The following is a 15,048-nucleotide window of genomic DNA, read 5'->3' as shown; positions in this document are numbered from 1 at the left end:
GAAAGAGTGGCTCAGCTTCCAAGCAACTTGAAACTGATTTTCAGTGGTGAAACTTGCATCAGATATGAGCACAAGCAGACAGAAGAATAATTTCATCCTGTAGGTCAACTATAGAAGAAAAATGTTTATGAACACAAGCTGATACCTGAAAATCTGAGAATACTGGATCATATCCCCAAGTTGCAAATAATTTTGGCAAAGACTGAGCATATACTCAAATAGAAGGTATATCTGCCACCCAGTTAATTCTTCAAAATAAACCCTTCTGTCTATGACCATTGACCTTAAGTCAGCTTGAACTTTCCAATTCATTTCTTTCAAACGTTGAAAAAGGAAAGAAACTCCTGCATCTGGAGGTAACAAGACTATGCAAGTGTTACATGAATCAGGATGAAATTTTGACTAAAAATCTCACCCTTGGTACCCATAAATACATATAGAACCAGAAAGACAGCAACTTATTGATACTGCCAGAATTCCAAGAGGAAACACTACTTAGTGGTAGTATTGGTAGTCTGCCAAATAGAACAGGAGTCTCTGCACTACTGATACTGGTACAAGTTGGAGACACCCATGAGTCAAGACAAGACTTAACTGCTCCAAACTAGACTTCTGCATCTGCTCCAACATCCTTTTCTCAATAACAAAATCTAACAATGGTAAATAAAAGCCTGCACAATAAGAAATGAAAATATTCAATTAAGCAACACTTTTACCACTGCCTGGTTATTATGCTAGAAGTCTGCCATCACAAAGGGAAGCTGTAACAATAGTATGCAAGTCTAGTTGGGCTTATTAGCAATCTGTTACATAGCAGAATTACCCTCCTACTTTTCACACACCAAAACAATCAAATCCACAAAGATGCGAGACACAAAACTAGCTGCTGTGAAGAGTGTGCAGCTGTTCTCTCACTCTAGTTTAACTGTGTGATAAAGGAAGACAGCTTTACTATTATTGAACAGTGACAGGTAAAATACGATAACTTAAACAACACTGCTTGCTGAGACATTGTCAGGGAGAGCAGATGGGCACTGTTACTCTAATAAAAGTGGCCTCTTCTCAAAAGAAAAAAAAGATGTAGTTAAAGGCAGCTTGGCTGGCCCATCAGCTGAAGAATTTGGCTTAATTTCTCTTTGTTTTGCTTTGTTTCTGATTTTGAAGTAAATTTGACTACTGTGAAAAGGATGAATTGGGTACTGGATTTTTTTTTTAAAGTTATGTGCATCTGAAATTAGCCAAAGATAGACTGAATTCTAGAGTCACGCTTGACGTCTTGGGTCTGTATTCATACGGTGTTGAATGGATGGGGCCCATTATATTAAACATTATGATCTACAGGTTTTGGACAAGATTGTGGTCAAAAACTCAACCTTTCAGGCACAGTCAATTTATTGGAATAGCAGAGCTAACAATCTAATCTCTGCCTCAAACACAATTTTTTGCACGGTGGGGGTGGCAGCCGTTCAAGACTCTAGAATGGACTATAAGAAGTCAAGAGTACTGAAAACCTGACCTCTTATTGTAAGCCACCACAAGCCTTGTTAGGAGTGGAATATAAATCAAATAAATAAATAAATGACTTCCCATTCAAATACAAACTGCACTTCAACCTGCTTTCTCTAATACACTGCTGTGCGCGCGTGCACACACACACACACACACACTTGCACTTACCTGCAAACAAAATGAAAGCAAAGAAAAGCCACCCTCACTGCAATTTTTATGCATCTGAAAACTATGCTACCAAAACAAAACACTATCATCCATACACAGTTCTGACCTGGGAACAGGATGAAACCCAAAATGAATCACATGGGAAAGAAGTTTGTGATGTCACTTACTGCACCACTGCCAAGTGCTCAGATGCTACTGTAATGATGGCAGTATAAGATCCCATACAGAACAAAACTAACAAGTCAGGAGAGGAAAGCTTTCTATTCAGCAGCATTAGAATCAATGGGAACCTGAACCCTAGAGAATACCTAACAATAAAGCAGGAAACCCTAAAATATACCAAAGAGCAGAGATTTCAAGTACAACTGTACCGTGTTCATGCACCACATTTATCTGCATACAACACACGTTTTCTCCCAAAATCGGCTCTTTGAAACTCGGGAGTGTGTCTTAAGCAGGGAAGATGATTTAACTTTGCAAGAACAGAAGCAGGGAGATACTGTGGTCTAATGGCTGCCAAGACAGCTGTGGTTTCTGGCCCAGCAGGCAGAGGGGGTAAAGCCCTGTGTTAACCCTCTCATAGCTGCTACTGACAGAGTTTTGTAGCTTGTGCCTGAGGCAGAAATGAGCTGGCTCTTGGCAAGTGAGCTGCAGTATGCTGTCTGTTGTATCTTAAATTTTGTGATATGAAAATAACGCTTTATTTTTTTACAGAAACTTATATAAAGAACTATTTGCAGTAAAGAAGCAATGGTCTTTCTATTGCTCTTGCAAGGGTTTGGGGAGTAGCCTTGTTGCTGTCTTGCCACACCAGGATGCTCCTGTTGCCTCACTCAAAATGTCTCCTAGGAGGCCACATTCCTTTACATGACATATTTCCAGGGGGACTTATTCTATATCAAAGTCAGCCATGACTCCAGAAAAAAATCTTTTATTCCTAAATTCAGCCTTCCAAAAACAAGGTGCCATTCTTATTTGGAGGGGTGTGGTATGCGGGAAAATACTGTCTAGTCTTTTGCTTCTATCCATGCCTTAAATATTGTCAGATTCATTATAATAGAGACTGTTCAAAACTAAGTGTTCTTCATATGCTCTCTAATCTGTTCATGCAGTTCTAAAAGTGCTTATTTTAGACACTATGCAGTGATTATAGGATCTATAACAGGCGCTTCTCAGGAAGGAAAACTAACTTTCCATCCTCTTCTTTGCTTATGCCAAGCATCCTGAACACTTCTAAAGATGTGAACCACTGCCACTTCCAGTAGCATACTATAACATAATGGTAGCAATTAGAGCAATTGCTTACATGGAAAAAGAGTAATGTATTTTTAAAGGTCTTCAATTCAATATTATAGGTAGAAGTGAGGAAAATGAGTACCATTTCAGTGGACAGATTGCTGATGACAAGTGGTCCACAGTACACAGTGGGAGAACCACTGGCTGAGAAGTTGGACAGTCCTGGACTAAGTGGTTTGGGTTCACATGCCCAGCAGGTCACACCAGAAGTACACCAGGCAGACCAAATCAGCGCAAGCCCTGGTGCCCTCCCCATGCCACTGCTGCACAATGCACCCACATGGACCCAAGCTCACCTTCCGCTCACCACACTGCAATGACCTGCTGCTTGGAGCAGGGACAGGAAGTGGAAGATTCGGGCTGCTATTGTAGCCAGAGCAGTGGGAGGGAATGGTGATGGTTGGGTGGGAGCCCAAGGGCTACAATTTAATGCCTTGTGGGCTGCATGTGGTCAGTGGTCCACCAGTTGGTCAGCCATAACTTAGCAATTTCTATCTTTAGGAATGTTCTGGGGTTTCTTGGGGAGATGCCATGGCCAATGTTTGACTCACAACCTGGAGATGCCAAGAACTTTAGGCCAACTAAGATTATGCTTTCGTGACTTTGGACTTTACATAGCAAAGTACAAATGTTTGTGTGTTCAATTCATCTCACACAGGTCTAAAAAAATTTAGGTACCTCTCCCATTTGATGTTCAATAATTTGATGGGCCAGTTCCTCTATGGTTGCCATGATCTTTAATCACCAGAATTTCCTGTCAAAGAAAGAAGAAGATACTTAACAACTATAACCTTAGTTCTGAAAACATCTAGGTAATACAGAAAATATAGTTTATATAAAATTAAGTTATATGCAGTGGCTTGGGGTGAGTCAACTAAAGAATTTAAAGTGTAAAAAAGTGTAAATGTGCTCTGAAAGTGATTCTGTATTAGTAGCGCTATATAAGTTCTGTATTTATGTTAAAATTGCATCCATAAAATTGTACCCAGCTAAGAAGTAGAGACTTAGGTCCTAAGAGCAGAACTGTATACTCATTATAAGATTTCAAAGTAGAATGCTGCTTTTTGACTATAATATTATTACCAATAACACTGATTCAGTGAAGATGTAAACAAAACTTTTGTAATTGCCAAAAACGTTGTTGAGGCGCAAGTTAAAAAAAATTCTGACATGTTCTCCTAAAGTTGTACTGGTCTGGTTGAACTATAAGGAACAATTTAAACTATTTTTGTCAATAAAATGAAGAATTTCTTGGAAGGCAGGAAACAGATCAATTTAATTTCACAGTCATAGCATAATTTTAAGAGGAGAAATTTGGCAAAGGTTGAGGTTAGTTCCCCTCAAATGTGAAGTGTGTAATGAATTATAGGATAGACTTTTACAGAGTTTATTTTAAAACATTTTATGTATTATTAAATTTTTGTATCTAAGCTATGTTTATTTAGATATGTGTCTATATTTTCATCAGGCAAGTATATAAGAGGGATATAAAAGTTTAATGAAGCTCCATGCACTTAAAATCATAACAGAAAGCTGTATTCTAGAGCTATATAAAGGTGCTTACTACTGGTATGGCTATTCCTATACAGAAAAAGGAAAAACCTGACAGAATAAAAAGCCAATTTCCAACTGTGTCCAAAAAGTGGATGGTAACAAGGAAATATTCTGGTTTAAAAAAAAACCAAACCAAGCCAAGCAAATTCTACTAGTACAAAATCTATGAAACACTACACTTAAAATATGTAGGTTATTTCTTTTCTCTCTCTCTGATTCTTACAGAATCTCATAGTCTCACACCTGCCATCTCAGAGGCCCTGGAAAGTGCCAAAACTAACAAGTAAAATGATAAAAGTGTTTTATTTTGGAGCCTAATCTGCTCTTAAAATTACCTGGAGTGGCCTTTATGAGTAAAAAGAGAATTTCAGTCCCCAGCATTGTAGCATGCTTAACTGGCACAGAGAAGAAGAGAAACAGCACGGAACAGCACTTCGCTATCCCACCAGAAAATCCAGTAATAAAGAACTTGTTAGCACAAAAGAGAGCAAGAATTAAAGCAAAATCATCAGATGTTTAAGTAAAAGAAATTCTCACTCTATAAAGTTTAACAAACAGCACAGCAACAATGCTACAGAAGCACACTACTCTTCACAAAAGAAACAGTGAAACTGAAACAATTACCCTATTTGAAGATGAGCAGAAATTTTAAATGCGGATCTTGTAATAAACTGCCCTTTTGTTTTAAACAAAATATTCTCAGCAGCAGAATAGGGCTTTACTTCCTCTCTTGTGGGCACGCACACAAACCATGATTTTAGAGGACTGTCTGAAGTAGTATTGACTGATCTATAGATGTTGCTTGAGATTAGGGAACTGAGTTCAGTGGCAGATAGCAACTCTGGCTAGATTTTGTTAATAAAGTTCTTTTATTAATACAAAGACAAGGGTTCATTGTCTGAATCCTACTCATAATCTATATATTATCTGATCTGACACCGTGTGAATGAAACATTGAAAGAAACATATTCATTGCAAATGTAAAGGATATTCCCATTAGATTCTATAATAAATATACTTTAATTGCAGTCAAGCAATTTATTTAAAATCAAGCTTTTGCCTTCAAATAAGGTTAATCTGCAAATTAATTGTTCCTTTTAAATAGCTGAGCAGTGCTTTCGCATTCCTTAGTATAAGGCATCTTCCATGGATATTTTCAAGTAGGCATAAAATAAAAGATTGCATAATTTTAAGCAATAGTTTTATTCCACTGAATTTGTTTTAACAAGCAATATACATGAGAAGCTCATACTAAGCAGTTCAGAGAGATTTTCCCCATTGGATAAACTTGGTACAAGAAGATATTTTTTTCTAAAGACAATTTTTTAAATTTAATGTATAACAGGGAACCAGCTCCAGTCCGTTCCAAGTGATGAATGCCAGCTGGACGGGGTCAGAGAACAAACTTACCCTACAAGGACTGGTGGGGTTACAAGGCCACCAGAGTGGCCAGAGAAGGGGTTAATACGCAGCCCGTGATGAGGAAGCAAAATCCCGGCTGCACACTGTCAGCATGAAGTAAGCCCTCAGGCTAGAAAAAGGAGCTGGCACACAGACATCTCCTGGAGAGGGGAACACATAGCAGGCTTGGAGTGCCATGCATACTGCATGGAGACATGAAGATGGGACTTCCCAGCAGCAGCCTGGGGACATGGTAGTGTTGCCTGTTAAGCTGGGGAGAGAGGACTTGGACCAGTGAGTGAGACCTGGTGAGTGAAGAGGAACTCAACCAGTTGAAGGGAAAGTGCAGCTCCCAGGGAGGTAATGCATTAAGGGTGAGTGATTCCAGATAGCTGAAGAACTGATGGAATGATCCTGCAGGTTTGGAGCATCATTTATCCATTAGAAGAGAAAATTAATTGAGTTGTAAAATGTCCTGAGACCAATGAGTCTGGGGATAACTAATTTATCTTCTATGAATTATGGGAGACTGTTGAATTCATTGGTAATTAATTGATCGTCTATGGCATTATGAAACCAAGCAGCTGGAAGCAGGCCTTCCTGACTAGACCAGGAACTAACTTAAGTACATCAGGCAAGGCTTGATGAGCTAACTGTGGCCAGCCCTGAAGGGAGAATTAGCCTGGACTTGCCCAACTGGGAACTCAGTGGAAGTAACTACTGAGTCCATGGAGAGGTGGGGGACTGGATAGTTCACCAGGCAGCAAAGGGGACTTCAAGTCTTGTTTATCCAGAGATGTCCAGTGGCCCTGCAATTGAATGGTAGGGCTAATGAATTAAGGTGCTCCCCTTTCCCGGTACAAAAAGGAAGACACCAAGCTGAAAACCCATAAAAGTTGGATACGAACTTTTGTAGAACAATGGAATGGGGTGTATCCTGGACAGTGGACCCAGGGGAAATTACTGTCTGAAGGGGACAGGAGCCCAGAGTTAAAGCCACAGATCTTGGCCCCAGTTGGGAGTGGTAAGGAGCAGGGGGTAGGGGTGAGAGGAGCCCCATGAAAAGGACTGCCCTGAGCTAGGCAGATCTTTGCTCCTCCCCTAACATTCAACCTCCCTCTAATTTTAAACAACAAGGTGTGCCAAGCAAAAACAGAGGAAGAAGGTGGAGGAGACCCAGTAGATCCGGAAAAGAGAGGCAGTCTCGGCTGCACCCTCATACAGCATGACAGTGCTGTATTTCAGCATCATTATCTTTTGCATCATCTCTATTCTTTTTCCTAAAGAAATTCAGATGGTATCATTGCTATTATTTTTCTTTCTGTCAGAAAGACTATGACTACAACCATTCCTATAATGAAGCCTACTACTTTGGTCACATTCCTGGCAAGAAAGTTTTTCTTCTTCTAGTCTCTCTCTCTCATGCTTCTGCAAACTGTTATAGGATTTGACCCTTGATTTATGAAGTACTTTCTTTTGGATCTTGACTTGCCAGGTGAACTTGAATGAGGAAACAGGAAAGAGACAACATACAACCATGTGTGAAAAAAACAGAAGGCTCTCCCCTTGTACCAGCAAAAAGATGCTGAGGGAGAAGAGTATTCCATTCTCATTAGGTAAGAGGTTCTCTATAATGAGGACAAAAATAAAGCTTTCCCTTCCAGAGACTGGGCGGCAGGGATGGAGAATAAGGGTGAAGCTTCCAATTTATCAGACTCTTACTAGCAAGAAAATGTTATGATAGACTATTTTCAAGTAACAACTATTGACAGGAGCCTGAAGGAATATGTAACACCCTTCTGCCTTCGAATCATTTCAAGACTGATATAGATTTGGGCGCTACACCAAGGTCTGACACTTACTCACTCCAGGAGCCTCCTTTCTTCCTCAGGTAATACCTGCAATGCACTGCATTGTACAGTGAAGACGATGTTTAGACTGGTTGATTTAGTCCTTCAGCTAGGGGACAACTTTTTCAAGTGCAATCACAAAACAAAATGACATGTTTTCATCTTGAAAGTATTTTTTGTTTCATGTAGCAGCAATACAAGCTTTGTGTACTAAGGTAAATGTGCAATGATTAAAAGGAACTTCTATGCATTATTCCTCTTCCCAGTGTTCACTAAACAGGTTGACTTTTACTGATTTCTAAGGTAAAAACCACAGGTAGAGTAATTAAATGCTGGCTTGTTTTTACGTACTATTAGTTTTCCACAAACAGGATATTTTCCTTATACTAAACCCTTTAAAAAAAAACAACAACAAATAATATCTGTTTATATTGCTTTATGGAGGAAAAATCTCAGGTTTTTTTCATTAACTAATCTTCACGGGAAATATATATAACAATGCTTTTAATTGCTGTGGTTGACTGCAAGAAGAAAACCATTGTTTCGTTTGCCCACTGAATCCTGACCACCATAAACTAGTGGTTACGATGGAGAATGAATTGAAAGTATTGATGGTTTAGGACAGTGATTCTCAACCAGGGCATGATAGCACCCTGGGGTACTATGAGACTCTTTTGAGGGTGCTGCATGGTGCCATGCAGTATTAGCACTGATAGGTATGCAAACACATGATTCAAAAGGAATCCATAGGGTCAACAACAGACCTCTTGTGGTCTTTTTTTTACAAGTTCTTTGCAAGAAAAGAATTGCTCTGTTATTTTTCCATAGTCAAAAAATGAGTGAAAGCTAAGAGGAAGCATTTTCTGAGGGGTGCTGAGTCTAACAACGGCTGCCTTGAGTCTAAAAAGGGTGAGACGCACTCACTGGTTTAGGGTATATTACTTTGTCTCAGGGTGGAGTAATTTAAATCAACGCAATTTAAATCATGATTTAAATAACCAAGGAAAACCTGATTTAAACAATTGATTTAAATCAAGTTTCCCACTGATACTTCTTCACATATTTCTTCAACAATGGCACAAATCTGATCACTAAAACATGTTAATTTACAACTCAATACAGCATTTTACATCATCTGTCCTTAAACTTTTTTTTTAATTTTCAAATTTTATTAACTCCTACAGACACGTCATCACAACAGTAAACGTACACTGTCCTTAAAACTTCTGTAAGTAGATTTCATCTTCCCTGCTCCCACTATCATTTTTATTCATAGACTGAAACAGAAATACGAGTTTTCCTGCTTTTTCAACTCCCAGTCGATTTCTCAGCTTTGAGTGAATAATAATACCAAACGATGAAAATAGTCTCTCTGTGCTTGCAGAGGAAACTACTGCTGTGAAAAGTTGACTTAGCAACTGAAGGAACTCTGTTTCAAGGTGCCTGGCTAATGATTTCCACCTATTCAGGGGAGTGACTTTGTTCAAAACATCATCAGTAAACATGTGCTGTTTAAATGGCTCCCCTCCAGCCCTGACATTTATTATGACTGGCATAACTGAGGAGTGATTTTGAGATGCCCATGACATGGCAGCAGCACCAACTTCAGAAGTTATGCATCTACCTTTATATCTGGGGTTGAGAATGTTTGCAAGAAAATGAGGTGGAGTTAGTGCTTGATCCATTCATTTCTTTATTGCCTGCAGTTTAACTTTCTGGTTAGGTATTTCTTTCTTCAATGTCTCTTGAACTGCCTTCCAAATTTTGACAGTATCAGCAATGCAGCAACAATCTCTTCGAAGTTTGTTTAAGGCTCCAGTATATATAGACTCCAGTATACTTACCATATCCTCTACATTCCTCTTTAATCCAATGTTAGATACTTTGGATGAGATACTTCCATCTATTTTATCAAGGTTTTCTTCACAAATCTTTCTGAGAATAGGCCAGTTCTTAATAAATTGTTCCAAACAATCAACCAGAGAATTCCATCAAATGTCTTGGGGTAGAATTAGTTTGGAACCTCCTGCTCTCTTCAGTGAAGATGAAGCAAAATGGTTGTTACGGAAGTATTTTGCAACTTCAACAACATTTTCTTTGATTCCTGGAGAAGTACTTAAGTCTTTGGCCAAAAGATACATCAAATGGGCACTGCAGTCATATGTTATTAAGGAGCATCCTTCCATTTTTTTCTTCTAAGTATCTTCTCATCTTTGCCACATTTGCAGCATTGTCTGTGACAAAACTGTGCATGAGACAGTTGAATTTTTGTTCACAGTTTACTACAGCTTTCACTGCCACTTTTTAAAATATTCTGCTGGGTGGGCATTTCCCGATGCATCTATTGTTTCTGAAAGATATGCAACCCCATCTTCTGTGGTCACACAAGCACATATTACTGAATCATTGTGTACATTGATCCACCCATCAAGGCTTAAACTGGCAAATTTCCCCTCAGTATTTCTTGCACACTGTTCAAGTTCCTTCTCATACACGGTATATAGCAACCCTCCACCACTGTCTGCTCTACCAGGTGGAGTGCAGTAGCCTGGTCATAAGGACTCAACTATGTCAATGAAGTGCTTATTGTTAACAATGCGAAAAGCAGAATTTGTGGCATTAATGAACTGAGAAATCTTTTAATCTATGGTGTCTTGTCGGTATTTGCTGGTCCTTACCATAAACCCATCCATGGTGGTGATTTTACTGGATGACTGAAATATTTTGCTTACTACTGATACTTTGTTGTCTGAAATACATTTGGTTGCAGCACTGCTAAAAGTACCAACAGATGACTCTGAAGTTGTCACACACAGACAGTCAAAGTCTCTTATGCTTAAAAGGGATCCTGAAACAAAAATTATTTTGAATAGTCATTCTTCTCAGTTCTTCTCTCTCTATTATTCAGTTAATCATTTACATTTTTTCAGCAAGGATGCAGATCCAATTCCAAATTACCAAAAAAGTGAAGACTGACTACACTTAGAGAGTACACTTAATTTTGGAGTAAGCCCTGTTGAACTCGCTGGCACTTGTTTTTTGAGAAAACAAGTATAGGATGGGGTTCCCTTGGGAAAGCTGAGTTACGTTGAAGTAAAATAAGGAATAGACTTATGGCATCACCATTATGATCTGGGGCCACGATGTTCCAAAAAAGGGGCATGTATTGTGTAATATAAAATAAGAAAATGACACCCAGCAGCAACAGCTTTCTGTACTGTAAACTTGGGTGATAGAGTCTAAACCTAGTTAACTAATTAAACAAGCCATAAGGATTAGCTAAACGTCTTTTTTCTAGCAATATCCAACATAGCAAACAGCTTGGGAACATACTTGTTAAATCACACTTATACTAAAAGGCATAGAGTGTGTCTTGAAGAATGATGCATTGCAAAGTGAATTATTTAATTTACTAATCAGCTGATCCACATTGTTCTTCAGACATACCCACATCATTTTCTCCCAATAAGCAGTTTTCATTATGATGTTTCATTCTTGCAACTAGGCCCTGCATCTCCTTCTTGCACTACTTACACTTGACATGTTTTCCTTTTTTACCCAGGGAAGGAATTTCTTCAAAATATTCACAGATAGGGTCTTTCTCTAATACCCAGAAGCCATGACAGTTTTCTGTGGCAAGTGTGGGGGAAATAGGAAGCTGTATGTACTACTGAATAATGTCTTCCCTTTTTTTCCAGTTCACTCCTGTTCCTTTCTACTCTGCCTCCGTCCTTCCCTATATTGTCTCTCTGTCTTTAAGACCGTGTCTTAACTAACTCCACCTTGCTTGGCCCAGCTCCACCACCACATAAGCACAGAACAACAATCTTATCCAACCTGTGGCTTCGCACATGTGACTTTAGTCTGCTGAGAAACAGAAACTGAAAGCCCAGAACTTTCAAGAAGCAAAAGCTGGTAGTTAGGCTGGACAGACAGACCAGAGCCATTTTCACGAGATGAAAAACTGAAATGAATGCCCATGTTACATGGGTAGGTAACTCAATGTGTGCAAGTGTAACAGAGCCATCAATTCATTTTTACGAGACTGTAAGTATAGGTTTAGCATGTTTGTGATGAGATTTAATTGTAACTTTTTTTTAAACAAAAGAGAAATTTAGCATTTTATTGATGATTAAAAAATAAAAAACACTGATAAATTTTTTAAAAAATCAATTTTTTATATTTAAAAAATTATTTTTATCCACCCTGTTTCGTCTGTATGTGAAAAAGCAAAAGCAAATTAGTTTACCCACAGGCATCTGTGTGCATGTTTTCTCTTCAGACATTCTCTTGGATAAATTATTTGCAAACTGCTGATTTGTTTTGTTTCTAAAGCAAATCATGAATATTTTCACCATATGCATTGTTCAAGAAGTAGACCAAAAGGTGAACTGCACACACAAAATAAATCACAACAGGACCTAGATAGCAAACTTTATTCTCCAGAGCAGAGCCATCCACCTTGTGGCCAGTGTAAGAGAGACGTGGACCCTGAAGGATAAGCATGAGGCCCACAGGGTCCTGCTGTGCTGCCACTTCCCTGCCCCACTCCTGCCACAGCAGCTGGAAGGGGGGGGTGGGGAAGGGGAAGTGTCCAAACTATGCCCATGGCAAAGAAGGGAGTTTGTGTGCACTGCAGGTGGGTAATGTGGCCTGTATTGGGGGTGTGTGCGTGTGGCAGTGGAAAGCTAAGCTGTCTATGCTGGGCAGGGGGGAAATGGGGGAGGGGGCAGTTGCAGGGTGCACATAGCTAGGTGTGGGAAGATGTGCTGGGCTTCCAGGCTGCCTGTGCTATGAAGCTGCCTCTGTAGCATGCACACACACACCCTCCTCTACACATTCATTCTCCAGGGCAGGGCTGTCCAACTTTCAGGCAGCAGGCATAAGCACTGCATGCACCACAAACCTGGGAGCCACATGCTGTGTGGGTGCCCCGCACAGCACAGCACAGCACAGGCTGCCTGTCTCCCTCTTTTTCTCAAAGTGTGCTGTATGGGCTGTCCAGTTATTCTCTTTCCTTTTTGCCTCCCCTCTTCCGCCCTCCCCACATAAGGGCAGCATGCCCCGTGCCCTGACTCTGAGCTGCACATACCTTGCAGGCCACCCCCTCCCTCCACCCACCCTGCACAAGCAGCCTGGCTTCACTTGTATGATGAGCACATCTGGGAGTGGGGTTTGCTGTACATGTGGCATGCACAGCTGGAAGGGGAGCAGGGCTTCCCAGCCCTCCTGCCTTGCTGTGCGCCACTGTAACATAGGCAACCTTGGCTCTAGCCTGCGTGGCTGAAATTGACAGGGTTGCTGGAAAAGCAGAAGCCAAGCTTTCCAGTGCTTTCCATGCACAGCTGGGGGTGGGGGGGGCCAGCTGCCCAGTGCCCCTCCTCCCCCCACTCTCTACATGGACAGCTTGGCTTCTGCTTTTCCAGCAACCCTGTCAATTTCAGCCACGCTAGGCTCCCTGCAGGCAAGTCTAGGGAGAGGAAGAGGTGTGGGGGGTGCAGATAGAGGGCCCCACAGTGAGGGAGGGAGTGGGGCAGGGACTGGAGCTGGTGGCACTGCCTACCCAGGGTGGTGAGTGGGACCCCAGAGCTGGAATGGGGAATGGGATGGAGATGCGGGTGGGTCGTCCAGGGATCAGTGTTCTGGTGCTTAAAAATGGTGGTAGGCGCACTTGAACTAAAGTTCATCAAATGAGCTTTAGTTCAAGCACCACCATCATCATTTTGAAGTGTGGGGACACTTTTAGCAGCAGAACAAAGGCAGAGGCAGGCTGCCTCCTGCAGGCTTGGGGTTCTCCACCCTGTTGCCTTTGCTTCAGGAGCTTTGTGCTGGCTGCACCACATCCCCTGGCTGCCCGGCAGTGGGAGGCACAACTTGCTGCCCCCACTGACACCAGATGGGCAGGGGATGCACGGCAAGTGCACAGATCCCAGAGCAAAAGTAGCAGGGTGGAAAGCCCCAAGCCCACAGCAAGCAGCCTGCCTCTGCCCCCAGCAGAAATCTGGTGAGAGCACATGACCCCCACGCCTCCCCCAGAGGTGTGCGCAATGACAGAGAGCCACCCTCCTCCACAACCCCTCCCCTGCACCTCCTGGACAAGCTACCCACGGCTGTCCCACTCCCTGCCCAGTATCCCATTCACTGCCCTAGCTGGACAGCATCCCTCGCCTCAGGCCCTGCCCCACTCCCTCCCTCATTGTGGGGACCTTGATCTGTACCTCCCACACTCCTTCCCACAGACTCATCCACAGGGTGCTGCTCTCCATGCTGCCTGGCTGTGCTCCTGGTCACATGTATGTATGTGGCTGTTTACATGCATATGGTGTCCAGGGGCTCCAGCCAGAACACATTTTATTTATCAGTACATTATCAGCTACACTGGCCAAAAAAGGCCAACAATTGATGATTTTAATTTCCCTTTTAATCAGTGCTGATCCGTTACGGCACTGATATGTCGATGTACCGCTACTATCTAATCATTGTTTGCATCTTGCAGATTCCATAATTCTGAGTGATGTGGACGTGGAATAGTTTTAAAAACGCAAACACTTATTACTGTTGGGTAAGGCCAAAACACATTTTGAGCAGATGCCTCTTATTTATTCCAAATGGGTTGCGATATGAAATGCGGACAAGTGTTCCCATAACCCATAAAATGAGATTTTTTTTGGACCTAACCTGATACCAAATGCAGGACTGGATAGATAGATGGAGAACTACAGTTAATTGTTTTGGGTCACTACTTCAAAAACATTACATCTAAATAAAAAAAATGAAAAGGATGAACTATGTTCCTGACAACTATATAAGCAGGTGTAGACAAGGTGCTCATAATTATATTCATCTACACACAAAAGTTTAGTTCAACCTTGTAGAATTTTTTACTAGCATAAAGCTGAATTCACAACAGCCTACAGAGGAGCATTACAGATTCATTGCAATTACAGTACATTTGCTTATAGGATAACTTGCCACTGTGGTTAATTTGATAGCCTTTCAATTCCCTGACAATTATTAATTCCTGATAAGGGATCACTAATAGATAATTTACCATTTTTTGCATTCCCCTTGGACCTTAACCACAATTTACTGCATTAACTTTCCTATCACTCTACTACACAAAAAGTTTGTTTTCTCGATGCGATTACTAAACCTAATCGTCTATTCTGCTGCACTTCTTTTGTCTTATAAGGGCTCCTGGTCATAACCAGGGATCTGGGTTTTCCATTTCCCATGGAAAAAGAGAGTAAACCGCGGAGGTAAACATGAA

General features: G+C 41.0%; 1 long non-coding RNA gene across 3 annotated transcripts in view; it reads right to left on the bottom strand.

The window, feature by feature from the left end:
* Positions 1-15,048, bottom strand: part of LOC102386637 — a 44,033-nt gene that overhangs the window by 3,211 nt on the left and 25,774 nt on the right. For all 3 annotated transcript variants that reach the window (XR_325391.3, XR_003092203.1, XR_003092204.1), the window contains one exon: positions 3,652-3,727. This is a non-coding gene — a long non-coding RNA (uncharacterized LOC102386637). The remainder of the gene's footprint in view (positions 1-3,651; positions 3,728-15,048) is intronic.

The sequence above is a fragment of the Alligator sinensis genome, unplaced genomic scaffold (genome assembly GCF_000455745.1).
Source record: "Alligator sinensis unplaced genomic scaffold, ASM45574v1 scaffold1738_1, whole genome shotgun sequence".
NCBI classification, from domain to species: domain Eukaryota; kingdom Metazoa; phylum Chordata; order Crocodylia; family Alligatoridae; genus Alligator; species Alligator sinensis.
Note: the sequence above shows the minus strand (reverse complement) of the source record. Positions and strands in the feature narration are given on the sequence as shown.